This window comes from Lissotriton vulgaris, chromosome 10, assembly GCF_964263255.1.
Source record: "Lissotriton vulgaris chromosome 10, aLisVul1.2, whole genome shotgun sequence".
Lineage (NCBI taxonomy): Eukaryota > Metazoa > Chordata > Amphibia > Caudata > Salamandridae > Lissotriton > Lissotriton vulgaris.
In genome coordinates, this window is record NC_141698.1 from 411,685,659 (window position 1) to 411,699,381 (window position 13,723).

Sequence of the window (13,723 nt, forward strand, 5' to 3'; positions counted from 1 at the left end):
AGTTGGATTTGCCGATGAGATCTCAATGAATGTCGTCATCTGGATTGGTAGCCATTGGGGGCAACACAACACATGAGCCATTACTGGACCCAGTAATGCGTCTGCATCAGTTGGCATAACCGATGGTAGTGTTAGACAGATATCCAACACGCATTCCTCTCCACAAAGCAGACATCGTAGAGCAGGTAAGATGCAATCTTGCCAGATTGGTCTGAATGACAGGAACCATGTGGTATTCATATCTCTCAAACGAGCCAAGCCAAGGATCTGTGTTATTCTCTCACGATACCTCATGGCCTGGAGTGCATTTTCCATGCGGACTTTGGTATCGCTGGTGGCATGATTTGCCATAACGGACAGGAGGAATAAAAATAAGATCCCTGCTACGAGTCCCAAAATGAGAGGAAGGCCGCCGAACACAGAGTGGACGAAGTCTGGAAAAATGCCTAGGACTGCTTCAAAGGGTGCTAACAGTCCTGAAAAAATAGTCTTGAATACATGTGCAATACCGCTGGTGTCAGACATGTTAAAGTTACGACCTAACATTTCTGCGAAATGTATTGGGCGTGTTACGCCTGTTGCCCAACATTGATTTTGATATCACTGCAGATCTCTTGGTCTCTTTCGATGTTGAGGCACTTTATACCTCTATCCCACAGGATGAGACACTGGAAGTTATTCATGCTTTGCTGGACTCTAAGGACTTGGACAGTATTACACCGGTCCACTTCATCATGGCTTGCGCCACCTTGGCCATGAAGCAGAACTTCTTTAGATTTGAAGAGGACATTTACCTGCAGGTGTCTGGCACTAGTATGGGGAGCGTTTACGCCCCCAGTCTAGCAAACCTTTATGTTCATTCCTTTGAACAGCAACATATCTTCAATGATAATAACCCTTACATCGATAACCTGAAAACCTGGAAAAGGTATATCGATGATGTGCTGGTGGTCTGGCGGGGATCAAGTGAACATTACCTTGAATTCCTTGAATGGCTAAATAACAGGAATTCCTTTCTCAAATTTACCATCGAAATAGGAGGTCACAAACTGTATTTCCTTGATCTATTAATTGTAGCCACACCTAATGGCTTACAATCTGAACTTTATAGAAAACCCATGTCAAGGAACTCACTCCTGTTGTTCGATAGCCATCACCCCAGGTCCTTAAGGGAAAATCTCCCCTTTCGACAACTTTTGCGGGTTCAAAGGAACTGTTCCACTCGTCAAGCTTATAAAGAACATTCTGCCACACTGTGCAATCAGTTAATTTCACGCAACTATCCACCCAAGCTGGTACGCCAATCAATGAAAAGGGCCATGAACAACAATCGATCAGCAATACTGGAACCTTCTACACCTAAAGCCCCATTGTAGAGACTGACATTTGTTCATACTTTTAGGACACTTTCCAATAAAATTCAGAAATCGGTCAAAAAACATTGGCCAATTCTCAACTCTGGACATTCGACCCTACAAACGCCTTTGTTTTCATTCAAGAGGGGTCCTAAGTTGAGAGATAGGATGGTCCACACTAGACCCCGTGAGGAACAACCCAGAGCTGTGGGATCGCTATGGGACCTTCCTCCCGTTACTGGACACCACCCGTGTGGCTCCTGTCAGGCGTGCCCACAAACTAAAATAACCACTGAGATAGTTATTGGAACTTCAAACCTTGGAAACAAATCAAATTCACCAATTGCAATAGTGAACGTTTAGTCTACCTAATTACGTGCCCTTGCGGGTATAAGTACGTAGGTATGACTACACGCAAAATACGTGTTAGGATATCTGAACACAAGAGTACCATCCGGTGCAAAAGGCAGGCCACCAAATTGACCACACACTTTTTCGAAGCAAACCACCCCTCAACTGCATTCCAAAGGACAGTGTTGGAACAACCATTCATTCCTTCTCACATTGCGGATGTGGCAAAATTCCTCCTTCTAAAGGAACAGAAATGGGTTCTCAAACTTGACACTCACCATAGGGGGCTGAATGACGAAATCCTATGGTCTAGCTTCTGAAAGTAATAACCTGCCATTATGCACTACTGCCAATATGAATAAGACATATTCACCATTTCATGTGGGACTTAACCGTTTAGCTATACTGTGTCCGATAATGTAATCCCCTGGACCACCTTCCCTTAGCACTCCAAACTATTTTGTTTTCACACTTTACACCATTTGTATAGTTAGAATGGGTGCAACAATTAAAAATGATGGACCCTCTGTTTTAAGCATTCTAAACAATTATGCTTTCACTCCTAATACTAGTTGAACGACTACATCCCTTACGATTCATTACTAATGATATATTGCAAGTAACACGTCCACGTTTCTACTTGGGACAAAATAAGGTCCAGGTACACACTCCTGAGACCTTTATTTACATAACACTGCCAATCTGACCACATAACACGCCATTTATTCTCAGGCTTATAATTGTTTCCTTAGCGAGGGCGCAATGGACTGAGGGGATATTAGTTTGGCCTGCAATGAAGTCAGAGGGTTGGACGTAGGACTTTCGCTACATTCTGCTAAGGCTTACACTAAGTCTCGACGGGCAGGTAGGCTAGAATATAAACTATAAAAATAAACAAACTTCTGTTTCTAAGGTAGCGGTGGTCGATCAATGACAAGCGGCAGTCTACCAATGAGAAGTGTTCTAACATTAACACACACCAGAGAGCCAATGAGTGGCCGCTATCTAGCATCACGTGACATTCACGTCCAATCAGAAGCAAGCTTAAAAAGTGATGCTAGACGATCCTTCGGTGCCTCCCCAGTCGGTTCAGATGCCGGCGTTGAAGCACCGACGTATAGGTAAGCCCTATATGATCTGTGGACACAAAGTGAGGAACTTTCTGGGATAGATTTTGACGCTTAATACTATCGTGAAATGCGAGATTTTGACGCTTAATACCATCGTGAAATGCGGGATTTTGACGCTTAATACTATCGCGAAATGCGAGATCGCAATTCGAGCCTTATTCAAAGCTGGAGCTATGCACTACTGTTTTATTTACTCGCAAATACAAACGCAGTATTGATCAATGTGACTCTATTGCTCTCGCAATGTTAATTTTAACATCGATTGAATTCTGGACACTATTTTGTTCTATCGAGGGAACTGTCTGGGTGTTGGTTTATGTACACAGAGGAGAGACTTGTTTTCGTTTTGTTTACTTGTCCTCCAGAGCGGCGCTTCACTCTTCTCCTGAGCCGCTGCCAGGTGGGGTGAGATCTTCACATCTTACAAGCTTTGGTAAGATCTTCTTCATTGAGGCCTATAATTTCTATATGCCGATATGGCTAAATGTTTGCACTACGGATGTGAGTCTCTGAAGCCAGCGCTGAGAGTCGGGCTTAGTCTAAGGTCTATATGCATTAGACCTAGCAATTTGGCATATTTGTGTGTGTGAGGTCAGCCTCTCTAACATTCTGACCCTGTTTGTTCTAACCCCTTCTAGTGAACGACATAGCTGCAAGAAACCAGACAGGACTCTTCACCTATAAACTGTAGGTGACTTAAGTACTTGTCTGAGAAATGTGTTTCTTAGCTTTCACTTATTATTATTTCTTTTATATAAGCAGTAGCATTTCTTTGTTGCAAGGTCCTGAAGAAAGCAAGGACGCCTATGTCCACATATTGCTGAAACATGTCGACCTGGTTCCACATCTAGACAGCGCATTTCTTAAACTGTCTGAACACAAGATTTTTAATATTGGTGGAGTGAGTATTACCTGAATAAATCCTGTTCTATACTCCCTCATCCAATTTTATACACTTTTTCTACATTATTTGCACTTTATTTTCTCTTCACTGCACTCCCCCAGTCACACCACACTCCACCACTTATTGGCCTTGAGAAGTGGCATACCATACCACTGCTCTTCCAGTAGAAGAGATCTGTTCCACACTTCGGTCTCTTTCTGCTTGAAAAGAATACATCTATGTGGATGGTTTTGGAAGACTCCCAAATGATGAAGGGCGGGTCAGAGTGGTGACTGATGGGTATCTCTGACCATCTACTAGGATGTCAATGAATACCGTTTCTATAGGTTAGTACAGGGGCCCCTTGTTGTCTGAGTTTCGCCCACTACAGATCCCCCTTGAACTTTCTAAGTATTCATGTTTTGTAAAAAGTCCCAATCATCAGAAAATGTGCTTGGTGAGACGAAATCACTCAAGGAAACCTTAAATTGATGAGGAATCTTTAGCTCCTCAACAGGGCCATGAATGTCATATTCAGTTGTATCCCATGCTATTCCCCCAGGTAGTGGGACGCTGTGATGTTCACTGATGACACGTCTCGTTGTTCACGATGTGATGATTTGTGTGGCTTCAGGAGCAAGTTGATGTTCTTACTTGCTTTGTCAATTTTAATGTTTTTTCCATTTATCAGCTTTCCCAAACTTAACACAAGAATGAGCCATAGCAGGAGATAAAGTACACCTAACACAATCCAAAGTTCAACCCAAGGTGAAACCAGATATGTATTTGTAAGCTCTTGACCTAGTTCCTTTACTGTTTCCTTGAAAGTTTAATATGCTGGCGTAGTTTCAGGTTCACTGGGATCCTCAGAGAAGTTAACAAAGTTGATAAAATAGCCAGAAGCAGTTCTGTCAATAGTTGGTATTGCATCCGGATTCTTTGAAATCGCTGGAGTTGCTTGTTCCCTTGACATGTTTGTATTGTCAGATGCTACATCATTGTAGACAGGAATTTCTTGACTAACTTATTTGGGTTTCAAGAGGCACAAGTTCCATGGCTTTATTGCATAGTCCTTTTCTCACTGCAGGGGTATCAAAGGTGATAAGTCTTTCAGTTTGAACCTCTTGGATAGTAGCAAGATTTGGTCATCTGCTACATCTTGGGAGTCCACTGAGCCTACTACTTATTATCGGCCACATGGTGTGGTTTTACCAGGTCAATTGACACAGACCGGTTCACCTTTTCTCCAGCAACGGGCGGCAGTGGTTCTGTTCTTGATCCGTGGATTGCTAGTACAGGTACTGGTTTTATGTAAGAAGGCCAAATTCCTTCTTGTCCGCTATTTTCTCCCTGACCAGATCCCCAATCCTTGGAATCCAGAAAGGTCTTGCTGGGACAGGTGGTTTTTCTTCCGTGGTCATTTGTTTTTCGTTGGTATTGCTTAGACTTCTTGTTTCATTTAATCCTGTAAAACAGCCAAACCATCTTTGATATCAAAGGGTTTTTGTTCCACCACTGAAGTGTGACGATCGAGATCTTCAATCAACATTCTAGTACCAAAAAGGATTACATATGGAGTGATTCCACCCAGAGAATTTCTTGGCAGGTTATTAAGACTACGTTGGACATTTATTAGATGTTTGACCCACCCATCACCCAAACCTAATACCCTAGCTGTTATAGATTGCTTTATGTCACGTTTTTTTCTCTCCACAACCAAATTTCTCTCAGGATGGAATGGACTCAAAAATCGCAATGCAACGCCCAAGTTGGCCATGGCCTCCTTGTAAGCCCTAGAGCTAAACGCAGAACCCTGGTCAGAATGTAGCGTGCCGATTGCGTATGTGCCGATAAAGACTCTCAAATCTTTTATAACAGTACGAGCGTCAGCTGAGCGCTGAGGCCACATCCAAATGAATCTCGTCTTAATATTTGTGGGATCGCATTTGTCCATGGTGACGTCTGCGTGAAGAAAGCCTGATGCTGTCCAACAATTTTGTCTGTACTGGGCTGGCTACACTGTAGTCAGGTATCTGGTGGTGTTCAAAGCTATGATCTCTGTAGCAGACATCACAATTAATTCCAAATTCGTAAATGTGGAGGCTCATCCCTGACCACCAGTACATCTTTTCTAGTTCTACTAGCGATTTTCAGATCCCTTGATGTATCAGACCATCTCCCATATGAGCTTCGCGAATCAGAGCACCTCTCCGGTTCCTGTTCGGAATTACTCTATCCCCCACTCCAGGGATTCGACCAAAAGGAACAGAGTTTGCATCAATTATGTATGTATACTTGAGTGGATAATTTAGAGATAACGTGGCTCCACTGCCTCTGCTCGTGGCATTGACAGCGAGCATGGTTTCACCGTCTATTGTTGTTTTCGAACGATTGATTGTAGCTACGGAAGCTGTTTACACAGCTGCCTTCGTGGCTTCATCAGCCAATGAATTCCCTTCAACATGAACGCCATCCCGCTGATGACTCATTGCATGAATCACGTGAGTCTTTTGTAATTCTTTCTGTAAAAGAACACTTGTTCCCAAAGCTTTTTATGCTGGTTTGTGCCACCTTTTGTATTTTTAAAACTATTTTGAATCCAGGTCTGCAGATATTCTTTGTAAGATTGAATGCAGTAATACGAGTCAAACACTATGAGTGTGGGGAATTCGCGATCGGTATTTTCAAGCGCCATCTTGAATGCCTGTAGATCAGCTCGCTGAGCTGTACAGTCTCTGAGAGATTGAGTTTTTGTGACCATAGTTCTGAATTTACCATCGTGCCAGCGACCTTTAACAATCACGCACGCAACACTGTAGGCTTGTTTACCCTCAATTGCGGGCTGTGCTGATCTGTCTGTATATATTATACAGCCGTAATGTTCTAGAGGTAGAATTTCAGTAGGCAGAGGACATTCTTGTTCGTATTGGAGAAATTCTTGTGTCTTCAAGTAAGGGTCAAAAACGTATTCAACGTCTGTTGCAGCAAGAGAATTAACCCATTGTATCCATCTTGGATGTAGAGCTTTAGCATTTGGAATGCTTGCCTTTGTTACTGCCTCTAAGGCAGGTACAGGTGTAACGATTTTAATGCGTTTACCCTGTGCTAGGGCTCTCTCCTTTGCTATAGCAGTCTGAACAGCTGTCAGAATTTTTTCTGTTGAAGTGAATTTCATTTCAGCTTGTGTGTACAAGTGTGATTTGTAAGCTATTGGTACCTTTTCCCCTTCGTTAAAGGTTAGGTATGTTAATCCGCATCTCCCTAGGATGATTCGGATAGCAAGGTTGCGTACCTTGTCGCGTGTTTGTAAGTGTGGTAATGCCAACATGTCTGTTTGTATTGAACGCAAAATATCTGTGTGTTTTTGAGTCCAATTAGTTGGTTTGAAATAAGGTTTTATTAGTTCGTAGAGAGGTTTAACCCTCTCTGCGTAATTCAGAATCTAAGTTCTTCCGAAGTTAAGGAATCCTAGAATTGACTGCAGGTTTTTCAGCGTTTTTGGAGTTTGGAGCAGCACACATTTTTCTAAAAAGTTTGCTGCCAGGCTTTTGCCTTCACTCGAAAGTTCGTATCCCAAGAATAGGACTTTGAGGTGGGCAATTCTTTATTTTTTAAAGTTGAATTTATACCCTTCTGAGGCGAACCCAAGTATTATGGTGTTCACCTTGTTCAAGTGCCTGTACAAATCATCATCTGTAAGGTAGATGTCATCGACATAAGATAATGCCTAATCATCATACGTTTGTAGTAACTCTGGTACTCTGGCTGAAAAGAATCCAGGACTGTTCTTGAATCCCTGGGGGAGACAACAGAAGTGTCGTTGTGTCCCCATTATTGAGAAAGCGGTCAAGTACCTACTTTCTGGTGCAATGTTTTGACAGAAGAAACCGTTTGAAAAATCTAAGGTAGTTTTATATTTCTTCCGAACGATATTATTCATCAGTGCTGAACTGTGTGAATTTTGTACTGCAAAAGTTTTGCAACAAGAGTTTAAATGTCTGTAATCCAAAACTAGACGATATGTTCTATCTGGTTTGGAGACAGGGAACAAAGGATTGTTCATTGAAGAGGTGCATGTTTCAATCACCCCTTGGTATTCAAGTTGATCTAAGATCTCCCTGACTTGCTTTTTAGCTTCCTGCTTAACTGGATACTGCCTATGAGCAGTTGGTTGATTTTTTAACTGAATTTTATGGTGAGGAGAGTCCTCATCCCATCCCACATGATATTTAAATACTGCAGGAGCCTGGGCAACAGCCCATTTTCTGGCATAGGTGTATTTTTTATGAATAGGAATATGATTAGAGGAGGCTGGCATAATTATCTCTTTGCCATGTGTGCACTCCCTGACAAATTCAGGTGGCTAGTCTTTTTCAGCTAGAAGGATGTCATAACCTTTAGATAGATAGTTTTTCCCAAAAGAGTGTTTTTATCTTCCTAGTTATATCCCCCTCTATTCAGAGTTTTACTTCATATAACATATGGGGTACACTAAACCTGGTGTCAGCAGTTTCAACCTGAATGCATTCATTCAGATCCACTTTTTCCAGATGATCTTTCAGGATCCTGCGAGCTATGGTGACCTCTGCTGCGCTGTCCAGCATTGTCTGGGCCCACTCTCCATTCTTGAGTTGTGTCCTCAAGATCCTCTGCAGGTCTAATTTTGATACTTGCTACCTTCTTTTTGGAGAATTGAGTTTTCTTATTTTTTTGGAACGTGTTAGTCGTCTTTGGACTTCACACGTTCTTCTTTTTGTTCTGATCGTCCTCTTCTTTCGGATTTCTGCGAGGAAAACTGAAAGGTATGAGAGGATCGTGTATCAGTATCTTGATATCTATCAGGTTTTCTTATATTATCCATATTTCTAAGGTTGTACCTCTTTTGAGAGGGCTCCTGTGGAGGAGACCTTCCTCTGGACTGAGAACGCTTCTCTTTAGGAAGTGACTGTCTACTATTTTCCCATTTCTTTTTAGGAGTACTTAGATTGTTTTTGATAAAAACTTTTTCAGGATTTTCTGTTAGTTCAGATTTTACAGGTTTCCCTCCCAAACTATCTCTTCCTAGTTCTTCATAGGATTTTTCAATAATTCTGGCAAGTTCAGAAGGTTGCTCAGTAATATCAAGTTCTTTTAATTTTTGGCGGATTGCCACTGATGCTGCTTCACCTTTAATGTTAGCTAATAAGATAGCTGAAACCTGTTTGAAATCTTTCAGTAATTTCATACCTAGATTCAAGGCCGGTTCTGGACCGTATTCATTTTGAATCTATCTCAGAACGTCTGGTATTACCACTATAGTTTTTGTGTAGATTGAAGCAAAGACTGTACCCCAAGTGTCACAGTCAACTACGTGCGTTGCAATCCCCATTGGTAAACACATTGTTAGAATCCTGTGTTTCTCATGAGGTGTACTATCGGGAAATACTGCCTCTATTTGAGGAATTTTCTGGGCTTACCAGAATGGAATTTGTTCCCTTTTTGCGGGCAACTTACTGATTACTGACTGTATAGTCTGTGGTGTGATTTTGTTTGTGTTCCCCTGATGAGGGGCGTGCTGTGGAATTCTTATAGCAGGTTGGACTGTTAAGGTCCGCATGACATATTGTCCTAATTGTCTATGTATTTTAATTCATTGTTTTAGCTGAGCTAAGAGTTCTACATCTGACATTCTTTCAATGTTAGGATGTGGTGTATAGCTGGCTAGTACCGGCCATGTAGCTCCTGGTCTACCTAGTGGACCGAGCCTGGTAATGTGATTTTGATGTTGTAGGGCGCCATTAAACCAGAGCTGATGCTCTTGGTAAGTTAGTGGAATTTCAACGTCCTCGAAAGGAACGTATTCCGCTGGATGTTCCTCTATCTTATAGAAATGGAACACAAATGTTGTTGGATTTGCCTGTGGGAAGACAATCCATGAGTAGAATACCTCGGTCTGCCAATATTCATGTGCCTCTATGACAAATATGACTACCACCTCTCGATGATAGGCCATTTTCTATAAGCTTAATAGCTATAGTTTTCCTCACATTTTCCAGGATGATTATAGCATCCGGGTAATTTTGTTGGAGACCTGTCTCACCTAAACCTGGTCGGGCTGTAGTCCTTGCAGCTCCACTGTTCTCTTCGTTGCTATCTTGCATTTTGTTGCAAGTTTTGCAGAGAAAGTTTTAAGGAAATAAAGATAAGGTGCACAATATTTTGGAACACTATCCTTCAACGTTGAACAAACCAAAAACGAATATATAGGATTTTCGTCCTACTCAGTTATGGCGGATATTTTATCCTTTAACCCACTCCAGACGTCTATTGGAGTTTTTACGGGACAAAAGGGGTCTCTGTGAAAAGCACGACTGAGTTACTCTAGTTTCTAGCATTAAATTAGTGCCTTTACCAAAAGTTGGGCGCCATGTAGTGTAGTTCCTATATTCCCAATAGGCTCTACGCATTGGAATAATATATTCTATAGATTATACATAGGACCGAGGTCGACTAGTTCTCTATCGAATATACTAGACTTAATTGTGTGTGCCAGCTAGCTAAGAGGTCACTAGAAACTTTCTCGAATTCACAAGAAGGGATTAGTCTCTGACAATCGCATAAAAATGACAACTTTGTTTCCCCAAGATAAATCGTATCTTCAGAGTCGTGGAAACAGATAGATATTTCACTCAGTTAATCTTGCATGCTTCGTTTCACTAGAGGTGCAGAGAAAGTAGAAAGACGGGTGTTTTCAATAGAAGGTTTTATTGAACAGTCTTCTTTCTCAAGCATAAGAAATGAACTGCTACAATAGTAAAACTGTTTGTAAAATATAATGCGTACAGTATAAATAGTAGAATAAAATAGTACTGTAAGAGCATTGCATGGTTCCTAAACCATATATAAATACATACATGAATAACAGAGGCTAAAAGTACTCTACTGGTGCTTCTAAAATACGCCTACCCCGGTGTACCTAACCTAAGCTTAGTACGAGGAAGGAAGTAAGTGAGGTGTAGCATAAATGTAGTATTCTTTTGCCAAGAATCTGCTCAAGATTTCTCCAAGGGTCTAATCAGCTCCGTACCTTAGTTTAGAATGGAGAAGGCTGGTCTCGGGACTAGATTTCCCAACAACCCGCAAGGGTAGCTTGGAAACACTGGAGCTGGATTTCTCGGCAGGAGAAAAGACAGCGTCTCTCTCAGTGCGACTGCTGGAGGGTCGGCTTCCTTAGGCACTTGCTGTAGCAGGGCGCATCGGGCAAGTAGATAGTCGAACTGCTCCAAACCACCGTGTGTTTGCTTGGGTGAGTGTGGGCATATTTATAGCTTGAAGGTGCCGATTTTGACGTACAGTTGGACATAATAACGTCATCAAAGAGTCTCAGTTCTTTGAAAACTCCATGAGTTCTTGGATAAATCAATACCCAATCAAGGGGAAGTCCCTGACTGCTGAAGGAGGGTTTTTCCAAGAAATCGTTGTGAATTTTCGGAACTAGTGGAAGTAGCCCTGCCGTATTTGAACTGCATGAGCTATGGCTAATATGGTTAGGATTTCTATGCCTATATAAGGATATGGTGATTTATACCTATATAAGGGCATGAATCAGGAAACTTACAAGAGGGTCTCCTCCTCCTCCCTTGCCCATATCCGTTCTACCTGTGTTTATTCCTTTGAGCTCCTTAGCGGTTTTCAGCGCGGGGACACTCTGTTTTTGAGTAACCAGGCGCTTTATAAATGGCTTCTATTCTATACTATTATAAAATGATATATAACACCTCTAAGGCGTTCAACACTCTGGAGTGGCCTTTTCTTTTTTACATCCTGCCGTGTATGGGTTTCAGTGACATTATTCTGCGCAAGATCAGACTCCTCTACACCAATCAGTCGGCGCACCTCCGTATCAACTGCCTGACTTCTGAACCCATCTGCATTGCTCCGGGCACCCGTCAGGGGTGTCCACTATCGCCCATGCTTTCCGCCATCGCAATGGAGCCCCTGGCTGCGAGGTTACGTCAGCACTATACACACAGGGGCATCGGGTTCTCGGCTCGGTCTCTTCTTGTCTCCATGTACGCGGCTGACGTCACTTAATGTCCGACATCCTCAGGATATCCTTAGTCCCTTGGTTCAGGAGATCATACGGTTTGGGGGGCTTCGGGCATCCAGGTAAATTGGAGTAAGTCAGTTATTTTTTCTCTGACCGACACCACTGTCCCCTTTACTTCTGACTTCCCGTTTGAATGGGCATCTGGCCCCACGCACTATTTGGGCATCTGGCTTAGCAGGTATCTGGATGAGCTGTGGAGGGCGAACTTTGGTCGGACGGTGGATTGGCTGGAATCCAAGATCCCCTCGTGGAGCCGCCTGCCCCGTCTCTGGCTGGTCGCATCGCCATTGCTAAGATGGTGGTTCTTCCTAAATTCCTTTACCTCTTCTTGAATATACCTATCCCTAGTACTTCTCATTTCTTCCACAAAATGCTCTCTCTGACCATTTCGCTTGTTTGAGCGGGTGAACAACCTAGGGTGGCATATGATCTCCTCACTCTCCCTATGTCGGCTGGTGGGATGGGTGCGCCTGATTTTCGTATCTACGCCTTATGTGCCCAGGCTAGTTTCCTGCATTTTTGGATCCATCCCACCACCTATCAGCCTCACGTCGTGGTTGAGACTGATTTGGCTTCTCCCTGGCCTCTGTCAACTGCTCTGTTTGCGCCGGTGGTGCGTCTCCGGGCAGAGATTGACACGGTTGGGATGCTGCGTTGGGCTTGGTCTTGCCTGCGCCGACTCTCTGGCTTCTCCCTCCTTTCCGCCAACACCATGCCAATTGTGAATCACCCCGAGTTCCCCGCGCTCCAGTCTTCCAGTATGTCCCGAGCCTGGCGGATCTCTACCCAGACAATTCCTTCTACTCCCTCTCCGATTCCCCAAGGCTGCAGGATACACTGCTATTCTATCAGCTGCGCGCCACTTGCCGGAAGCATCACCCTACCTTCCCCTCGCCTCCGCCTACCTTCCCAGCTCTGGACTTCATATATTCCTCCTCCTCACCGCACAAGTTAGTAACCAAGCTCTACGCTTGCTCCCTGGCGTCAGCCCACATCTCCTCTAATCGGACGCTGGAGGCGTGGAGTGCGGATCTGGGTGCAGACATATCGGAGGCCGACTGGATTTATTGCTGTAACCAAACAAAAAAAATTCCCCGAATTATCGGCACCACTTGATCCACTTCAAGTACTTGCACAGGCTTTACCGCACCCCTGTGCAGCTCCACCGGCTTGGGCTGTTTCCCGGGGATAATTGTTTGCGCTGCGCTGCGCCTGCTGCGGACTTTGCCCACTTGGCATGGCTCTGCCCCAAGGTTTCAGAGTTTTGGCTGGCGGTTTGTTCCACCATCTCCGACATCACCGGCGCTGTAGTGCAACCTAATCCTCTCCTGTTTCTCCTGGGCTTTGTCAAATACTGCCCTGACGCCGCCTGCCATCTCATTGCGATGCTATTTGTGCTTGCCAGGAGCAGGGTGCCCATGTGTTGGGGGCGGCGTCCTGCTCCCCAGGTTGAGAGCTGGCTGCAGGATGCCTCTCGGTGCCAGACTCTCCTGTCAGAATTCTGGAATTTGATGCCTGCCAGGTTCCGCCCCGTTGACATCTGGACCCCACTGGTCTCCTACCTTCTCTCTCGCCCCCACCCTAGCGGTGCTTCCTCTCCCGCGCTTCCCGCCGGCCCTGGGCCCCCTGCGGCCGCCAGTGCTGGTCTGTGACTGCCCCCTGTCCCTCACTTTCCACCGGCGCCTCTATCACTTCAGGCTCTCCATAAATAAATGTTCATTCATGTGCGCCTCCTCCCCTGGGGGTTGAGACCCTGATATTGAGGAGCTGCGTCCTTGCATTCTTGTTTTACTCTGTTGCTGTGAATGTGCTCTGATTGCAATTTTCTACACAACTTGTACTGTATTCTGTTGCCATGTGCGCTGGTGCTTCACGGTGTACTGTATCTGAGTCTTTATTCTTTAATAAAGGTTTT

General features: G+C 43.9%; 1 protein-coding gene across 1 annotated transcript in view; it reads right to left on the bottom strand.

Annotated features, from left to right (window-relative positions):
* ALG1 (ALG1 chitobiosyldiphosphodolichol beta-mannosyltransferase) overlaps window positions 1–13,723 on the bottom strand; it is a 442,794-nt gene that overhangs the window by 250,725 nt on the left and 178,346 nt on the right. The gene's annotated exons all lie outside the window — the stretch shown is intronic.